The following is a 19,952-nucleotide window of genomic DNA, read 5'->3' on the forward strand; positions in this document are numbered from 1 at the left end:
GAGCTCTGCACCTCCTCCAGACTGACTCTGGTTCCACCAGGAGCTCATCAGGAGCCCCTGGAGCTCCTCCAGACTGACTCTAGTTCCACCAGGAGCTCACCAGGAGCTCTGCAGCTCCTCCAGACTGACTCTGGTTCCACCAGGAGCTCACCAGGAGCTCTGGAGCTCCTCCAGACTGACTCTGGTTCCACCAGGAGCTCACCAGGAGCTCTGCAGCTCCTCCAGGCTGACTCTGGTTCCACAAGGAGCTCACCAGGAGCTCTGGAGCTCCTCCAGACTGACTCTGGTTCCACAGGGAGCTCACCAGGAGCCCCTGGAGCTCCTCCAGACTGACTCTGGTTCCATAAGGAACTCACCAGGAGCCCCTGGATCTACTCCAGACTGACTCCAATTCCACCAGGAGCTCACCAGGAGCTCTGCAGCTCCTCCAGACTGACTCTGGTTCCACCAGGAGCTCACCAGGAGCTCTGCAGCTCCTCCAGACTGACTCTGGTTCCACCAGGAGCTCACCAGGAGCCCCTGGAGCTCCTCCAGACTGACTCTGGTTCCATAAGGAACTCACCAGGAGCTCTGGAGCTCCTCCAGGCTGACTCTGGTTCCACCCGGAGCTCATCAGGAGCCCCTGGATCTCCTCCAGACAGACTCTGGTTCCACCAGGAGCTCACCAGGAGCCCCTGCAGCTCCTCCAGACTGACTCTGGTTCCACAGGGGGCTCACCAGGAGCCCCTGGAGCTCCTCCAGGCTGACTCTGGTTCCACCAGGAGCTCACCAGCAGCTCCTCCAGACACACCAGGACCCACTCTGTCCCGCAGCCCTTGGGGACCGGAGCTCAGCACTTTCCGGACCTGGCCCGTTCTTGAAGACCCAACCACGGATGCTCCGTGGGGAAGGAGCTGCTGGGAGAGGGATGCTCTTCCCTGCGGGGGTGACGCTGCTGCTCCCTGCCCAGCGCGTCCCCAGCCAGCACCGGCGGTGCCTCATCTCACCAGGGCGGGAAGCAGGAGCTTCTGCTCAGCAATTCACTGACATTCCTCAAATTTGCCCCAATCCAGACCCCCCCAGCCCCCCTTGTTTCTCCTCCCCCCGCCCCCCAGGCCTGAGTCGGCCGTGACGTCACACCCGGTCGCTATGGAAACGGTTTGATGTCACGGGAAAGTGGGAGCTCAGGACGGGAGAAGCCAAACCCGGAGGAACCGCGAGCCCGGCGGGATTTGTGCGGGTTTCCCCCGGGAACCTCCTTTCATAGTTCACATTAAAGATGAATCTTTAACCCGGGGGGGGGAAACACCGACCCAGCAAGAACAGGAAAAAAACAAAAAAAAGACGGAACTTTTAGATGTTGTTTCGGTACCGGAGCCCCCGGGATCGCCGCTCTCTGCCCCCCCCCCCCCCATCCCGCCCGTTCCCCCCGGTCCCGGTTCCCGCACCGACCCCCTCCCCCCCTCATCCCCCCCCCCCCCCCTCCCGCCATCCCCGCCCCGCGCCAAAGCGCGCGCCAACTCCCCGCCCCGCCCCTCTCCCCCGCTGCCATTGGTCCGTTCCCTCTCCGTCCCGCCTCCCCGCTGACGGACAAGGCGCCAGCCAATGGGAGCCGGCGATCCGGCGGCGGGGGTGGGCGTGGCCGGGCGGTGACGCGGGAGGAGAGGGTAGCAACAGTTGCTTCGAGACCCGGCGCCAGGCGCCATAGTGACCGTAGCCCTGGAGACTGTTACTTGCCAACGGCAGCAACGCGCGGCCCCGGCGGCCGGAGCCCAGCGCAGCCCGCGGCGCCCGGCGGGGAGGGCAGGTGAGCGGGGTGGGGGGTGGGGGTGGGCAACGGGGGTCCCCGCCCCGCTGAGGGGGCCCCGCGGTGCGGTGTGTGAGGAGTGAAGGGGAGTCCAGGGAGGCGAGGCCCCCCCCCCATCGCCAGCCTCAGGGGTCGGTGGAGGAGCCGCCTTCCCCGTCCCGCCTCTCCGCCCCGTCCCGGCTGTGGCAGGATTCGCCCCTCGGCACGTTTCCCCGGGGGGGGCTCCCTCGAACCCCCCCCCCCCCCGCTGCCGCCTCCGGGGCTGAGGCTGCTCCCCGCAAAAAAACACCCCCGGAAAGTTTGGGAGCGGCGTCGCGTCCGGGCGGAGCGGGGGAGGAGGAGGAGGAGGAGGAGGAGGCACCAACCCCCCCCTTCCCCCCCCCTTCCCGGCCGCGTCCGGTGCCCGCGGGCCCCGCCCGGAGCGCGGCGGGCCCGGCTCCCTCCCCGGGGCACGGCAGCTCCAGCCGCCCCTTGCAGCCCCAGCGGGGCCGCACGGCGGGAGCCTCATCCCTCCCGCCCTGAACCAACTTCTTCAGGGTTCGTTTCACGCCTTTGAACTCCCCGCTCCCAGCCTCGGGTTTGGTTCGGGACGAGCTGAACGTTTGCTCCGTCCTCCTCCCGCCGCCCGGGGTGGGGAGGAACTCGCCAAGTGCCTGGTGAGAGTTGGGAAGAGGGGCTGGAGACTCCACCTTCTTGTTTAAGAAGCTTAAAACCTCTTGTGCCGTCTCCGTTTCCCTCCCCCGGACACTCCTCCTGGTCTTAACTGGGTGGGGGGACGAGGTTTCAACTCCTCCAGTTTGCCAGAGCTTTGAAATCCCAGCGCTTGCTTTCCTTGTTGGTCTTAGAAACGAGCAGAAAATTGCAATAAGAACTATTTTTAAGTATCTGCCGTCTATTCTTGACTTGGTTGCTCCTGTTTGTTTGGAATAAAGTATGTTGTGAAACAAGACTCATCTCCTGTTAAAGCAGGATTTTGTGGATGTGCCTATTTCAAGCGTGAGTTCCTGCAGACTGATTAAATCTTTCCATTCTTTGACTTAGATCCTACTCTAAAGTCTTTTTTTGGTTTTGCTATTGAAAGAAGAGACTCTTACCCATTAAAGAGCAAAGCAGAATAAATAAGGTATTTTTTAAAAAATGTCCTTTATGCTTGGAAGAGCCTTAAACTGAACCAGGAGTATCCTCAAACTGACTGTGCTCAGGTTTATTTTTTTACTAAAGGCTTTTTTCATCTGCTTCTGCCCAACCTTTGCAACTCTCCATCTCAGTTACAAATAATTTGAGAACAGGGAGTAATTGCTGGCTTAAAAATAAAAGGGGGGAAAAAAAAAATCAGTCTCAAAATATAAGCTTTAAACTCCCAAGGTTGGGGGTTCCTTCTTTGCCTCTGTTTGTGACTTTCTGTGTGAATTTGCTTTGGTCAGCTGAAGATGAATCCAGTCTTATCTCAGTTTTATTTGGAAGTTACATGTCTGGTGGGAATCAAGTCAATGTGGAAGGGAATCTGGGAAGGGCTTCTCGTGGTGACCTATTTCAGGAGGGGTTGATTCAGCCTCTGAAGGTTGAGAGAGTCTAGGATGAGCCAGTTTGGACATTTGCCTTCTACTTGGCTGAAGTCAGGTGAGGAGAAACCCCCATTTTTCAGGACCAAACTGGGGGGGTTGGATATCCAACACGGGGACTGGGATGAGGCGGCTCCTGGTTTCACTTTGAAAATCTTATTCCACAGTTTTATAAAAAACCAAACCCCACAGGTTCTCTGCTCTCCATATTTGGTCCCAAGAGACACGAAATATCTTTTGAATTGTGTGAGATGTTTTGCATTTGCCTCTTGGTGTGTACAGATGTGGGTGTGCTGGTGTGTTTTGTTTCCAGCCTTTAGAGTTGATGTTCTCAGAGCTGTTCCTGTGAAGGTGAGGATGGAAATACTCATCTTTCCAAAGGGAATCTGAGTGCTCAGGTAGTTGATGTTCTCAGAGCTGTTCCTGTGAAGGTGAGGATAGAAATACTCACCTTTACAAAGGGAATCTGAGTGCTCAGGTAACTGCAGGATCTTGGCCTTAAGGGTGAAAGCACACACAAAACCAAGAGAGGGCTTGGCAACTGGAATGTCTTTGTCCCCCTGCTTGCTTCCTGCTAAACTGGAACAATCCCAGTGCATTTGTGGCTGGTGATACCAGCATCCACTGTTACAGAGCTGTGCAAGAAGCCAGGTCTGACAGACTTCACATGGGGCTTCCACAGACAGTCCCTGCTTTGCATTTCCCTGCTGTGTCATTTGCATCTCATGAATTCCTCTCATAGTACTGTGTCCCTGTCCTGGGGCCCTGCCTGCCAGCTCTGTTGGCTGTGGAGGGCCTGAAATCCCAGGGCTGTGCTACAGCAACCAGAGAGGGTGCAAGATGTGCAAGGAGACAGGCTGGGTGTTGTGGCCGTGGCTCAGGACAGCAAATTCCCCCTCAGCATCAGATCTGCCCTCTCAAAGAACATTGTGGGGGTTTGGCTTATAAATGTGGGGGTTTGGCTTATAAATGTGCAGGTTTGGCATAAAAATGTGCAGGTTTGCCATATAAATGGAGGTCCATCTTCATCAAGGGCCCACGTATCCCATGGAATCCCCCACAGCACAGGGCTGGGGGAGAGGGATGGGGTCGCCCATCTCAACACTTAAGGCTGAGTGTGCTCTAGAGAGAGCTGCTGTTCAATTGTGTGCTTTGTATGTGAAAGTACATTGGAAATGCACTTTCTGGGCATTTTAGCACGTGTGAATCTGTCATGGTTAATTTAAGGCCATAGTCATTAAAGGCATGAGCAGCCAGTGCCTCTGACAGACATCAACCGATGCGGTGTGTCCTGCCTATTTCTTGAGGTAAATTCTCCAGTTGAGAATGTTTGTTGCCACTATAAGTCACCTCTGCACTTGCTGCCCTCTGTCACAAAAGCTCTTCAGGGCTGCTGTAAAGGTAGAGCTGCAGTCAGTGCTTGATAATAACCCTGGCTTTTCCCAGCTCCATCACAGGGAAGCAGTCGGCGCCAGGCATTGTCTTTAAATAGTCTCCTGCTTGTAACACCTCAGAGCGTTGGCAGCTGTTGTGTTTAATCACAACATGTTTTCCCTCTTCGTACAGCCCTGTAAACAGAGCTGCTTTAACGGATCCCAGCATATTTGCCTTGCTCAGTTTTAGCCCTCCAGAGCTAAAAGCGTCCCGCGGCGCGCGGCGTCACAGGGAAGGGCCGTGCTGATTCAACAGGCGGATCTCACCGCACGGCTTCGCAGCCAAAGTTTCTGCTGGAGGCTGCTGAGTTATATTTAAACCCTTTTTTTTTTTTTTTTTCTTTCCCCTCCCTCGGAACAAATGCCAGTGCAGTTAAGGGCTGGATGCTGGCCAGCTGGAGCAGAGCCCTGCCTGGCCCAGGGTGCCAGGCTTTGCCGTGGGTGCTGCGGGGAGGAGCACCCAACCTCCCCGTGCGTCGGCGCGTGCAGCTGGGGGATCCGGGATTATGTTTCTGAGACTTGAAGCATATGGAAGGTTTCTTCCTGTAATCTGTGCTTTAAGACTCGGTATTTTGTCATATTTGGACTGGCAGTTCTTAATTCCTGTGTTCAAACATTTCACAGATCCACCACATTGTCGAAGAACAGGCTGGGTTCCTCACGGTTGGCTGTTTCTGTCTGAGTAGTATATGGACTAACTAAGCCATAAACATGTAAACAGAATCAGAAAATGGTTTGGGTGTCAAGGGACCTTCAAGATCATCTAGATCCAACCCCCCTGCATGGGCAGGGACACCTCCCACCAGCCCAGGTTGCTCCAAGCCCCATCCAACCTGCCCTTCAGCACTGCCAGGGATGGGGCAGCCACAGCTTCCCTGGGCAACCTGGGCCAGGGTCTCACCACCCTCACACTCCAGAATTCCCTCCTCCTGTCTCAACTCAATCTCCCCTCTTCCAGTTTTAATCCATCACCCCTTGTCCTCTTGACAATAGACAAATAGGCAACAAAACTTCTCGTCAGCACAAGCCACGTGCCCATTAATACACTGAACAAAGAGGATTCTTTTTGTACAGAGCACAACCTACAGAAAATCACTTTTCTTGCCACGTGGAGGCAATGATTACATGCCCACCAGTACACAAACTGTTTCCAGTTAAGGGGGGGAAAGGAAACAAATTAAGAACCCACCTTCAGCTCTGGGTCATGTTTTTCTGAATGTTTGCATCTCACCCAGCTAAAACAGTTTACATTTGTGTAGTTCAGCTGACTTGTTGAAACAATATTTAGTGATGTTTAGACATGTCAATGAATGTGAGAATCTTCCAAGGCCATTCTTTCTTAGGACACCGGGGGATTTCAATTTACAAGGATAATTTTTAAATTGCAACAGAAGCAAGAGTCCTCCCATATAGAACTTTATAAAGTGTATTGTTCTGTTGATCTGGGATTAAAGAGCAGTTAAGATCTGGAGAAATGCCAAATGGAGGTATTTGAGAAGTAATTCAAAGGCAATTGGTCAGGTTGCTTTTTCCCCTAAATTCGAAATCATTATCAAATGAAGGATTCATTTTTCTGAGCTTAGTAAATGCCAAAGAAGTCTCAGCACAGGGCAGATGTGTCCTAGTGATGAAGCTTTGGAAGAGATGAACAAATGAACGTTGCCGTTGCTTTCGAAGAACCAGGGGTCCAAAATGCTACCATTGCTGATTTCATGGAAAGCACGTGCAAAAAAAACCCAACCCAACAGATTCTTTGTTTTCTTATCACAAATCAATCCTCTGCTGAAGGAAATCCTCAGTGTCTTTAGGAAGAAGCTGACAGAAGAAATAATTGCTTTGAGTGCAGTGACACTCCTCACTGCTGCATCATTTAGTTCATTGCTGCACGTTGGGACCATCCAGTCCCCACAAATGATTGTTTTTTCCTGTTCAAGGTGGTTCTTCTCTGGCTTCATGTGTGGAAATGTCTGAATGTGTATGAGCAGAAAGGAGCAGGTACCTGCATGTAGGATCTGGTGAAAACCAGCAGTTTGAGACACGTCCCTGTCTTCTGTGGCAGAGTGACTTCATGTTCAAACTTCTTCAGGGCATCTCTAGTTTTTACAGTCTCTAGTCATTACAAAGAAAAGGCAGAACATGAGCAGACACCAAACAAAAGCAGGAGACAAGAAGGCTCCTGTGGATGCCATGGTGTCCAAGATGTGTGTAGCAGCATTTCTGTGGAGATCAGCACTCCAGGAGTGGTCCTGGCTGCCAGGACAGCCCAACCTGGGCTGACATAAGCACTTTTCTCTTGCTGCATCTATGCCATGAATTTTGCTGCCATACATAGTGCCCAAGGGCTGTGTTTCCTTTCTGTGGCCTGGCCAGCTGACACTGCTCTGCTGGGAGAACTTCCCCATGTGGTTCAAAGTTTCCAAAACGTCACCTGCTCGGCTGCCCTCACAGGAGAGGACTTGAGTTGTACTGGGGTGCATGGATGCAAGCTGGAGCCTACAGCAAAGGTGGGGGGAAACATTTCACCAGAGAGAGTAGTGATATGGCAAGGGGTTTCAAACTGAAAGAGGGAAGATTTAGATGAGACAAGAGGAAGAAATTCTTCACCGTGAGGGCAGTAAAGCACTGGCCCAGGTTGCCCAGGGAGGTTGTGGAAGCCCCATCCCTGGAGGTGTTCAAGGGCAGGTTGGATAGGACTTGTGCAGCCTGGGCTGCTGGGAGGTGTCCCTGCTCATAGCAGGGAGGTTGGAGCTTGATCTTTTTTAAGGTCCTTTCCAAGCTTCACCATTCTATGATTCTAAGCTCCAGGGTTTGGGGCAGGGATCATGCAGGAGCAGCAGGACACCAGCCTCCAGCCCTGCTGCCTCCTCTCGTAGCCCCCAAATGGCTCCTGCTGTTGAACACAGATGGAGATGTTTGCACCTGAAATTAGATTTCCCCCAATCCTTCTAGAGATGAGGTTCATGGCTGGATTATCTTCTCTCCTGGACAGCTCTGGAGCACATGTCCTGCCTTTCCCATTGGGAGCTCCTGCACCATGTGCTGCAGACACATCCACATTCCTTGGCAGGAATGTTATGGGTGAGTGAATCCCTGTGAAGTCCACATGGCACGAGTGAATCTGGGTGTGAAGAAAGATGGTTCTACCTCCATAGCAGAGTTTTGTAAGTGCCCATGTCATGTGGAAGCACTAGGATGAAATCCATGCTGAATCCAGGCAGTGGTGCCCCAGTTCTTGAGGAGTTTCTCTGGGAGTATGTGGTCAAGGTTCTTCAAGGTTAAAGCAAGGCAGAGGGTCCCACTGAATTGAGCCCATAATTATTGATGCTCCTTCTTTTGGAGGTGTCACTAGCTAAGATGACAAGAAACATCAGGGGAAGAAGAGAGAGAGGAAGAGGCATGGATGGAATGATTAAAAGCAAACAGCCCAGGCATAATAAGCAATTTGCTTGGCTGCCTCTTAGTAATTGTGAGCTTATTCTTTAGTATCAGCTTAAGATCCTATTGCCACCATGACAACCCTGGAACTATTCTGGATGATTTCTGGCTTAACACACAGCTGATCAAACATTCACCTTCTCTGGGGATTGGTATTAGTTATTGTTCCTTCTTATCTCTAGTGGAGGGTACCTGGGATGCAGGGAGTTCAGCTGGCTTTGGAAAAACGAACCTCATGCTGACAGGTGATACCCCAACCTGTGGTAGATAAGGCAACGTTTGAGGAAGAACCTAAACCTTCATGTTTATAAGAATAATTGGGGGTGTAAAGAAAGTTCTGACGTGGCTTTGGGTAGAGGGGTCACCTCTTTGGTGGGCTCCCTTAGCAGGGTGTGAGGGGTACCAGGCTGAGGAGCTGCCTGACCCCAGCGTGGCCCTGGTGAAATCACACAGGTCCTGTTCTGCTGGTCCATCTGGAGGAGCAAACACACTGTGTTGTACAAGTCTTGGCCTTGGGCTGGCCTGCCTTTGTGCAGCTGAGCAGGCAGGCAGCAGGACACTTTACAAGAACCTTTGTTAATTGTATTTATTTATATTTTTCCTGAGACAGTGCTGCAGTGATCAGAGAAACCAGGGCACTGAAAACTTAATTTGTATTATTCTAAGGCACAGACATCCAGCAGCCCTACTCTGTGATGCAGCAGTGGCCTGAATCCAGCACTGGTTGAAGGTTATTCCATTCACTTGATTTGGGAAGGTTCTTTATGGTGGTCATTATGCATATGTCTTATTTCTAGAATGGCACCTTTTAGAAAACAGTGTTTGAAGGCAGAAATAGTCCAGATGATCTGAGCATGTTGCAGCTGATGATCACTTTTGCACAGAGGGTATCCTGTGTTTTGTTGCTCCCAGGGCTGGATGCCAACATCGTGGAGCTCTAATCAGCTCATGTGAAAAGGCCCTTTTCTTTCTTCCTTTTCCCTGCTTGGCTTTCTCCAAGATCTGACCCTGAGCTGAACCAGCACCTGATGATGTGTGGGTTGGATCAGTGCTTCAGGTGGGTTTAATGGCTGGTGTTGGGTAATTTCACCAATCTTAAGCATCCTCTCCTCAGTGTGTGAAGGAGGCTATGGGACTGGGTACCAGGCCAGTGACATCCCTGTCCCCATCACCCCATGGCCATGGTGTATTCACCAGTGTCCAAGGATGGAGCTGAGTCTCCACCTGGACAAACCCAGGCTTTGCTGAAGAGGGTGAAGGCAGCTTGTTCTTCTTGGCCAAACCTTTCCAATCTGCTGCAACCCAGGCTACAGCTGGAGAAGGGAACCAAAGGGGGATCTGGAGGTGGGCTGCATCAAAAGAAGTGTGGCCAGCAGGGCCAGGGAGGTGATTCTGCCCCTCTACTCTTCTCTGGTCAGACCACACCTGGAGTGCTGTGTACAGCTCTGGTGCCCTCAGCACAAGAAAGATACAGACCTGTTGGAGAGGGTCCAGAGAAGAGCCACCAAGATGATCCAAGGCCTGGAGCAGCTCTGCTCTGGAGACAGCCTGAGAGAGTTGGGATGTTCAGCCTAGAGAAGAGAAGGCTCTGAGGAGACCTTAGAGCACCTTCCAGTACTTGAAAGGGGCTCCAGGAAAGCTGGGGAGGGGCTTTTCATCAGAGAAGATAGTGATAGGACAAGGGGTGATGGTTTTAAACTGAGAGAGAAGAGATTTAGATTAGATATTAGGAAAAAATTCTTCACTCTAAGGGTGGTGAGAAACTGGGATGGGCTGCCCAGGGAGGTTGTTGATGCCCCATCCCTGGAGGTTTTTAAGGCCAGGTTGGATGAGGTTTTGTACAACCTGATCTAGTGGGAGGTGTCCCTGGTCATGGCAGGGGGTTGGAACTGGATGATCTTGAAGGTCCCTTCCAACCTTCATGATTCTATGACCCTACAGTTCTATGATTAGGTGGACAAAGGGCCCGTCTCAGTGCAGCAAGATGTTCGTGGCAAGCAAGGCTGAATCTGCACAGAGCTGGATATTCCACTTGGTTCAGCCAGATCTGGGGCCCTTCTGGCAAGCAGGCAGTAGTCTTGTATTTTTGCTTACCCAGATTAAGTTCTTATTTGGACAGTAAAGAGAATCTGTGTGTAGCCTCTGATAAGATTGAAGCTTGCAGAGAGCTGGGAGGAAGCAAGTTCTGAGATAAGCCCGAGCTCTCCGTGTGCTGTGGGTACTGTGCTCATCAGTGCTGCCACCTCCCTGGCCCCTGCAAGGAAATCTGTCTCCTTTCTCCTCCCCCAAACTTGTCTTGGAAGGTCCAAATCAAAAAACTCAACTTGAAATCCACTTCTGAGCTGTGAAACATAGGGGTAGTGATGAATAAGTGCACATGGACTATCTAATTTATCTTCAGTCCTTGCATTTTAAACAAACTATTTGATCTGTTGTTTAAACCCCTGCCCCTTCTCCCCCAAAAGAAGATGAAATGCAGATCTTCTCAAATATTCATAACCTTAAATGACCAGTCATGGGAGGAACTTTTTCTTTTAATAGGTACAGCGAAATAATGGTTCCTGGTCACCAAGCTACTCTTCAGAGCTTTCTTCTTCCTAGCAAATGTTTATCCTTCCTAATATGATAGATGCAACAGAAGACTTGCACCTGCCAGGAAAGTGAAATATCCCTCACCCAGGTCCTAAAACCCTTGAATAAACAGGGCCTTGCCTGCAGGCTGCCTGTCCTCTGCAGCTGTTGGAACTCAGAATGTAGATTTTTTAAAATCAAATTACATTCCTGCAAACCAGAAATACAAAATTCACCCTTCTTGGCACCAACTCTGTTCCATTCACTGTCAGGCTGACAACCTGCAACACTCTGCCTTGAGCTGGGCACTGCAAAGCAAGGGTTCTCCCTGCTCATGGCTCAGGCTGGAGGTCTCTTGGTGTCAATATTTTCCTTTAGGAATTGCATTTATTATGGTCCTTTCCTTAAGATTACTCCCAACACTGTGATGAGAGAATATTCACCAGGTAGGAGCCACTGGCAGGCAGGAAGCAGTTAGATGGTTAGAATTGCTGTTTGATGTGCTAATAAATGGACTTATTTACATTTCTTGCATGCTGCAAACATTAGAGATAATTGCATAAGGTGAGGAGTTGTAAGCCAGATAATTCATGTTTCAAATTCTCCTGGAGCAGCAAAAGTTTCTTACCACTCTTGGTTTCCACAGTTTCATTCTTCCCAATTTAGATGCTGGTCAGAAGTTTAAAAATCTTTAAAAAAACAAACAAACAAATAAACAATAAACCAACCAAAAAAAACCCAACCTGTTTTTATATAAAAAGCACAGTCAACATTTGTGTAACATGTAAGAAACTGTGTTCCTGGAGGTTTTCCTGCCTCCTGGAATTTTGGGTCAGTTCGTTGTTTACTCGTTCTCGAGGTGGAGGCTCTAGGTAGACAGAACTTCTTTCCAACTCATCATCTACAAGAAGTTCAAACCCATGGATGTTTGGGCTGTGACAGTGCCAGGAAACCCCAACATACCCTGATCATCCTTTTTCCTGGCTCATTGTAGCAGGGCCTGGTCTCTGCCCCAAAGTGCTCACTGTGCTTTCATGGGACGGGCAGAGCAAGGGTTGTCTTACAACAGAGATGGGGGTGAATTATTTGGTGCTGGCAGCGTGTTTTTGTCATCACAGCAGCCTCCTCTGCAGTCCCCAACTAAGACATTCCAGTCTGGTGCCTCAGCAGCTGCTGCTGCAGCACATCCATCATCTCCAGGCCTTGGGAAGGGCCGTGGCCACAGGCAACTGTTCCTGGGAAGAGCCTGACGTGCCTTCAACTGAGGGATCTTCAGGCTATTTGATCCATAACCCTTTTGGAGGTCAACTTCACTGAGAGCAAACACCCTCCTGTGCCTTCATGGAGGAACCTATCATGTTTCAAGCTGAAATAGGGGAGGTTTAGATGAGATAGGAGGAAGAGTTCTTCACTCTGAGGGTGGTGAGACACCATCCTCTTCCCTGAGTCTGCACTTTGGGTGCTCAGGCAAAAAACTCTCCACAGAAAGAACACACATTGTTCAGCTGAGCATTCACATCAGGTTTGGGTTTTTTCCCTCCCACAATCACTATATGCCAAGAAAGTCAGGCTGCTCAACCCCAGCACTGACCCAGAGCTGCAGGGGGACCTGACAAGGGTATGATTCAAGAAGTGGACTCAAAGGGACCTTGGACAAGGGCAGGAGGGAGAGGACAAGGGGGGATGGATGAAAACTGGCAGAGGGAGATTGAGGTGAGACATGAGGAGGGAATTCTGGAGTGTGAGGGTGGTGAGAGCCTGGCCCAGGCTGCCCAGGGAAGCTGTGGCTGCCCCATCCCTGGCAGTGTTGAAGGGCAGGTTGGATGGGGCTTGGAGCAGCCTGGGCTGGTGGGAGGTGTCCCTGCCCATGCAGGGGGGGTGGGACTGGATGAGCTTTGAGGTCCTTCCAACCCAAACCAGTCTGTGGTTCTGTGATTGGTGCTTAATAAAGTACAAACTCTTAATTTATAGAGTTGATTTTGGGAAACTGGTATTGAGATAGGGAACAGGGTGTGAGGACAGGGCACACCCAGTGTGACCAGGCAGCCCCAATCTCTTTATTCCCTCTATCCATTGTCCTGGTGGATGAGAGCTGGGCTGGGCAGTGGGTTGCAAGGCAGGTCTCTCCTAAATTCAAACTGTGGACCAGGGACTTTTCCACATCTTTTTCATGGATTCAATCAGTAGGAAAACATGATCTGCCTTGTTGTCATATTCAGGAATATTGAAGTCCTCTGTAGGGAAGCATGCTTTGTCCTCAGCCCCACAGGTGCTGTGCAAGCTCAGTCTTCTTCTCTCATTTGTAAAAAGCACTAATTAGCACTTGGTGGGAACTGAAAGGAGACATTTTAATACCAAAACACCTGAGGGTGTGTCTGTCATAATCAATCTTGTGTGTGTTTCTGCAGGCCCTGGGGCTGTATCTGTAGCTGTGTATGTGGAGGGACAGGTAGATTTTATTTTTTATTGATATATATATACACTATATATATATATACACACACACACCCATATATATATATATAAAAACATATATTAAAAATATTTCTGTATATGTACATATATATACATTAGGATGGAGTGTAGTTCCAAGAAGACATCATGGCTGAAGGATGTTTATTCCACGTTTCTGCTGCACCTTCTGCCTCTAAACCCCTTGTCCTTGCTGGGGTTTCTGTGGGTGCAGCCACCTTAAACCCTCCTGTGGGTCTGTGCTCTGGGGCATAAACCAGTCTCTGAGCAGGTCCCTTCCTTTTCTGATCCAGCTGCCACATCTTTTGGTACTTCTGAGTCTGGGAAACCCTGCTTGATTTGCTTTCTGCTTTCATTTCCATCTTCCATTAAGGAAAAATTCAATACCTGCCTTTTTCCAGAGACCAGAAAGTTGAGCTGGGAGGCTTGTAAGGATTACTATTTGAAATCCTGAGGTGATTGCTGCTTTATTCACTGCTCCAAATCACGTGCATTTTTGGGATGGTGTCATTTATTGCTCTGCTTCATGCCCTCTTGGAATACTTTGTGTAGGAGCACTTGCCTTTTACCCTCTGGACACTGAAAAACAAGGACAACCAAAATGAACCAACCCCTGGAGAAATGATTTAATGGGAGAAATTCTTTTGAGGGAAAAGAATGATGGTGGAATTTCTTGCTGAAGTGACTCCAGTGTCATTCTTCAGGCTGTTTTAAGGTCCCAATAAACACACACGTAGAGTGCTCTGAAAAAGGGAATTTTGGAAGAAAAATCTTGGGAAGATGGACTGTAGATGAGCTGAACTTTGTTGTTCCACATTGCTGTGTTTGCACTACCTGGTGTGAAACACAGAATAGTTTCAGTGACACTCCCTCTCTTTGCACATTTGAAGAGAAAATTTGGGTTATGGATTGAATTTTTCCAGCTGTGTTCTAACCTCATGTCCTTAAAACTCCAGCAAAAACATGCCCACAAATAACTAAATTAATACATCATACATTGCAATTCTTATTCATGTTCCCCCAAGAATTACTCAATACTTCAGTGATGAGTCTTTTATTAGTGTAACATGAAGGAATTTTTTATGATAGCTTAAAATTTGGCAGCTACTTTGTTGAATTGATATTATGATATTGGACAAGAAGGTATTCCACAGGAAATATTTTGAATGCATCTCTTGATTTCTGGCTGCTTTCTTCATATATACAGCTTGAATGACATGATCAGACAGAATATTATGCAATATTTCTGCTGGAGAAAAGAAAATTGTCTATGGGTGAATTTATCATAGAATCATTGAATGGTTTGGGTTGGAAGGGACCTTCAAGATCATCTAGATCCAACCCCCTGCACGGGCAGGGACACCTCCCACCAGCCCAGGTTGCTCCAAGCCCCATCCAACCTGCCCTTCAACACTGCCAGGGATGGGGCAGCCACAGCTTCCCTGGGCAACCTGGGCCAGGCTCTCCCCACCCTCACACTCCAGAATTCCCTCCTCATGTCTCCCCTCAATCTCCCTCTTCCAGTTTTCATCCATCCCCCCTTGTCCTCTCCCTCCTGCCCTTGTCCAAGGTCCCTTCTTTGAGTCCACTTCTTGAATCATACCCTTGTCAGGTCCCCCTGCAGCTCTGGGTCAGTGCTGGGGTTGAGCTGCCTGACTTTCTTGGCATATAGTGATTGTGGGAGGGGAAAAAACCAAACCTGATGTGAATGCTCAGCTGAACAATGTGTGTTCTTTCTGTGGAGACTTTTTTGCCTGAGCACCCAAAGTGCAGGCTCAGGGAAGATGATGGTGTTGCCTTTTTTTTTCCTCCCTCTGCAGAAAGCAGAACTTCTCCGCTTTGAAAACAAATGTCACAGATGATCTCTGGAAACTGTTGTTAATGTCTTGATTGTGTGGACTCCTCTGACCTTTACTGCTGACCTAAACCCATTCACTTTTGAGCTACAAGTTGCTAAATAAGAACAGAAACTGACCCTTCTGTTTTGGAAACCTGGAAATTCAGGATTAACAAAATCTACTTTGTTGCCTTTGAAACAGGCAGATGTGATCAGTTAACATAAAATTTGCTCAAGTTTATTTTGACTGAAGTCTGATGTCAAGTAGCATCCTAGGAAAATATTTAAGAATAAAAAATACCAGATTGCTGACTTACAACTCTGTTGCTGTTGGGTTAAACTAACTATGGTTATAAAATCCCTGGTATTGGCAAAGGTTCTGTTAACAGAACTGTAAGTGTTTGGATATAGTGTTTTAAACCAGTTGGGTTTTCTGCTGTTAATGGAAAGCATGTTTTGACATCTTCCCCTTAGCTCCCTGACTAAACTGTCTGGATTTGGAATTCCATCTGGCTGCACTGAGGAAACTCTTCCCTCTCTTCCCCACCCAAATGGCTTCTCAGGGCATAAAACCATTGAAAAGGTTAACTGGTTTTTTCAGGGAACAGATCATTCTGCTTTTATTATTGGCACTGGAGTGGCCTTGACTGGCTACCTGCTGCACTGGGGCTCTCTCGAGGTGTTGGAAGCTTTTTTAAAATGCTTAGAGTTGCTTAGGCTTGTAAATAACCTACAGATCATAGCCCAGGAGAGACCTTTGAGTCAGGGGGTAGGAAAGGGTCGAGTGTGGGTGTTGGAGAAACCCCAGAGCAATATTTCAAGTATCAGAAAAAACAGAGGTTTCATTTGGCTGTGCCAAAACCCATCCATAATTAATGCATCCTTTTTCCCCTTTAAAATGTCTTCCTCCCCCCCCTTCTTTGTCTTTTGGATCCAATAGGAGATTTACTACCCTGTGGAACAGGGAGATGAGTGTTAACCTGTGACTTCTGGCTTTCTTTTTTAAAGGCAGATTTATGCAATTCAGTCAATGAAAGGGAAACTACCAGAGAGCAGTAATTGGGTTGATAGCTAAACAATTGATTATTTCAAAAGGAAAAAGTGAATCCCCAGGAAGAGCTGAATGCTGACTGATTCCCCTGCTGCTTTTGAAGCTGCACAGCTCAGACAGGAGAATCAGGTGAGGTGATTTAATCAAGACATCTGTGCAATCTCCCTCATGGAAAAGAATCCCTTGAAAGCTTCGTAGCCCACACAGAGGAGCAGGGTCTTGGCTTTTAATGTCTCAGCCTCATCTTCCTCAGCTTCCCATAATGACAAACCTTCATTGTTCTTTGCAGCAGAATAAGGGGGAAAGTTGCTGATGGTTCAGAGCAATTCAGTGTTCCTTGGGCTGTGTTTCTGGCAAAAAAATAAATAAAATAGAATGGGTTGATGCTTTAGATAGTTCTGGAAAATGCTTAAAATGGGAGGCAGTGTTGCACTGGTGCTGCTGGAAACACAAGTTTCCAGGTGCTACAGCTCAGACAACATCCTCACACCTCCATAGTTGTTCCAGAAAGAAAACACCTGCTCCTGGGTTTTCCAGCTCTGTTACAGAAAAGCTCAAGGCAGTGGTGGTTTCTCTGTAGGGGAACAGTAACAAGTGTTGTTAATCCTTGCAATGTTAATTAGGCTCTTGGGGAGAATTTGCAGACCTCTGGGTGGCCAAGGGAGTTGCACCATCCTGCAGGAACCTGGTAGCAGAGGCCTGATCCCACCACCCATTCCTATGAGTTAAGAATTAAATCCGTGCCTCTCTGAGTGTGGAGAGGCCTTGTGCCTGCAGGTCAGCACAGGGAGATGGATGAGAGCTTGGTGGGAGATGGTTTGGGGATGAAGTGGACAGGAGTGACCCCCTTCCCAGGCTGGCTTGTCTCTTGTCATTTAAACTCTGCCTGAGCAAACATGTGGGACAGGCTGTTGGAAAATCTGTGATAAAAAGGGTGAGCAGGGGTCCCCATTGCTGAGCCTGGTGGTTCCTCCCTTTGTCGGGTCAATCCACTGTTCTATGACATCTCCAGGACATGGAGCTCCTGGAGAGAGTCCAGAGGAGGCCACAGAAATGATCCAAGGGCTGGAGCAGCTCTGCTCTGGAGCCAGGCTGGGAGAGTTGGGGTGTTCAGCCTGGAGAAGAGAAGGCTCCAGGGAGACCTTAGAGCAGCTTCCAGTGCCTGAAGGGGCTCCAGGAAAGCTGGGGAGGGACTTGGGACAAGGGCAGGGAGGGAGAGGACAAGGGGGGATGGATGAAAACTGGCAGAGGGAGATTGAGGTGAGACATGAGGAGGGAATTCTTTGTTGTGAGGGTGGTGAGAGCCTGGCCCAGGTTGCCCAGGGAAGCTGTGGCTGCCCCATCCCTGGCAGTGTTGAAGGGCAGGTTGGATGGGGCTTGGAGCAGCCTGGGCTGGTGGGAGGTGTCCCTGCCCATGCAGGGGGTTAGAACTAGATGGTCTTGAAGGTCCCTTCCAGCCTTCACCATTCCATGATTCTGTGATGCTCTGGTTCTATTTGCTTTGCTGATTATTTGGCCTTAGGAGGGTTGTTACTTTGTTCTCAGCAGCTGATGGCTTTCTGTTCTAGAAGAGATGGATTTGTTTTTTCCATCCCTGAATAATTTAGATGCTATTGATAGCTTAAAAATATTCTTTTGCAGAGAAACTGGGTGCTTGTGTTAGACTGCAAATGAATTCTGTATTTCCACCAGCAAATTACAGAGCTGCTGCATGAAGTTTACTGTTACAGAGCTTTAGGGGCTCCAATTTAGTTTTCATTTAATCAATTTATTTTGTGGAGGAAAAATTCTATCAACTCTGGCAGCCCTTTTAATAGGTGTGTTTCAGAAATGAAATCATGTCTGATTCTGGTTCCAAATGTGCTGTGAGATTAGTGTTAGAAAAACCCCACAACAAGCAAAACCCCACAATTATTGCTTCTCTTAATTGCAAAAGGAGCAAAGTTCTTATGTATCAAGAGATTTGTTTTAATTTTGAAAGGTTTTGGCATCCTCAGCTGGAACCCACTATTGTTGCTTGTGAGTGCAGCCCCAACCCAGGAAATGTCTCATAATTTGAGAAACAAGTATTTTCTGGTTGGCCTGTGTGATAGAAAATATTTAGCCTGAAAACTTGAATTAAGATGGTGGAACAAATCAATAGGATGGTCTCAGCTGAGGCAAATCTTAATTAGTCTGGAGCATGATAGTGGTGGTGGGATAGGGTTGGTGCCCTTCTCCTCCCTGAAAGGGTGAAGGTGTAGGGGAGGAGGGGGTTCTCCCCTTCTGCTCTGGTGAGACCCCACCTGGAGCTTGTGTCCAGTTCTGGAGCCCCCAACATAAGAAGGACACGGAGCTCCTGGAGAGAGTCCAGAGGAGGCCACAGAGATGATCCAAGGGCTGGAGCATCCAGAGCTCTGCTCTGGAGCCAGGCTGGGAGAGTTGGGGTGTTCAGCCTGGAGAAGAGAAGGCTCCAGGGAGACCTTAGAGCAGCTTCCAGTGCCTGAAGGGGCTCCAGGAAAGCTGGGGAGGGACTTGGGACAAGGGCAGGGAGGGAGAGGACAAGGGAGGATGGATGAAAACTGGCAGAGGGAGATTGAGGTGAGACATGAGGAGGGAATTCTGGAGTGTGAGGGTGGTGAGAGCCTGGCCCAGGTTGCCCAGGGAAGCTGTGGCTGCCCCATCCCTGGCAGTGTTGAAGGGCAGGTTGGATGGGGCTTGGAGCAGCCTGGGCTGGTGGGAGGTGTCCCTGCCCATGCAGAGGGTTGGGACTGGATGATCTTTATGGTCCCTTCACACTGAAACCATCCCATGAGTGTGTGAAGGTGTCCAGCATGCCTGATGTTCTCCTTGCTCACTAGCTGGTGTCTTAGCCTAAGTTTCCCGTTGCTCAGCAGCTTGGGTTGGAACTGCAGCGGGGCCATCCTCATCTGCAGAGAGGATCTTCTGCCAGCAGGACCTGCTCTGAGCCTGGTCTCCCTCCCAGGCTCTAGAGGTATGTGGAGTCTCCTCTCAGCTCCAGATCTGGGCCTTCCTGCTGTTGCTCAGTTTGCAAGTGGAGGCATTCTTAGCATTCCTTCCAGTCTGCACCGGAGCTACACAACATCTAATGACACTTCTGCACACCAGCCTGCCAGCCAATTAACATGAGAATGCATCTTAAAGCTTTGTAATTACTCCAACCTGTCATTGGGCTGGAAGAGTCCTGGGCTCTGCCTGGCAGCCTTTCCTCCCAGGGCAGCCCCTTTCTCCTTCTGCCTTTGGAGTCTTCCTGCAGGTGAAGTAATTGTTTTCCTGAGGCCTTCTTGTCCTTAGCAGCACATTTCTCCTCTTTCTTAAGGGTTTTTCTGTTAATTACTTTGGGTCCAGGAGTGCCACCAAAGGTTGGGACCAGGCTCTGAAGGGGAGTGGAACATGTTGCTGCGTTTCTCTGCTGACCTGAAGTGTTCCTGCCACTTGTAAACACCCAGGGCTGCTGCTGCTTTCTTTGGCCTGCCCCAATTTTGATTCTTGTTTCTACAGAAGCTGCTGGAAGAGGTGCCTTTGGCAAAGGTGGGAACTGGCCTTGCAGGACTGGTTCCCTGGAGGGAGGGACAGGGGCCCTGCCCACTGTAGCCTCCCAAATTCTACCTTAGTTTACCCTTGGGCAGGGCAAGGGGCATCCTTTCTGTTCCCTTCTGCTTTACACCTTTGTGGCTCTTCCTGGCAAAATCAAGGGTTTTATTACCACAGGAAAGGTACAAGCTCCAGAGGGGGATGCCTGGAAGGGGGATGCCTGGCACCATTCCAGGGCTGGACCCAGCAGGAGCAGTGGGGGTGTTTGCAT

General features: G+C 49.6%; 1 protein-coding gene across 3 annotated transcripts in view; it reads left to right on the forward strand.

The window, feature by feature from the left end:
- The first annotated feature begins 1,703 nt into the window (after nucleotides 1-1,703).
- The window catches only part of RFX2 (regulatory factor X2), a 63,958-nt gene continuing 45,709 nt past the window's right edge, over nucleotides 1,704-19,952 (forward strand). For all 3 annotated transcript variants that reach the window (XM_051639745.1, XM_051639746.1, XM_051639741.1), the window contains exon 1: nucleotides 1,704-1,786. The gene's annotated coding sequence lies outside the window, so the exon portion shown is untranslated. The remainder of the gene's footprint in view (nucleotides 1,787-19,952) is intronic.

This window comes from Apus apus, chromosome 24 (assembly GCF_020740795.1).
Source record: "Apus apus isolate bApuApu2 chromosome 24, bApuApu2.pri.cur, whole genome shotgun sequence".
NCBI classification, from domain to species: Eukaryota; Metazoa; Chordata; class Aves; order Apodiformes; family Apodidae; genus Apus; species Apus apus.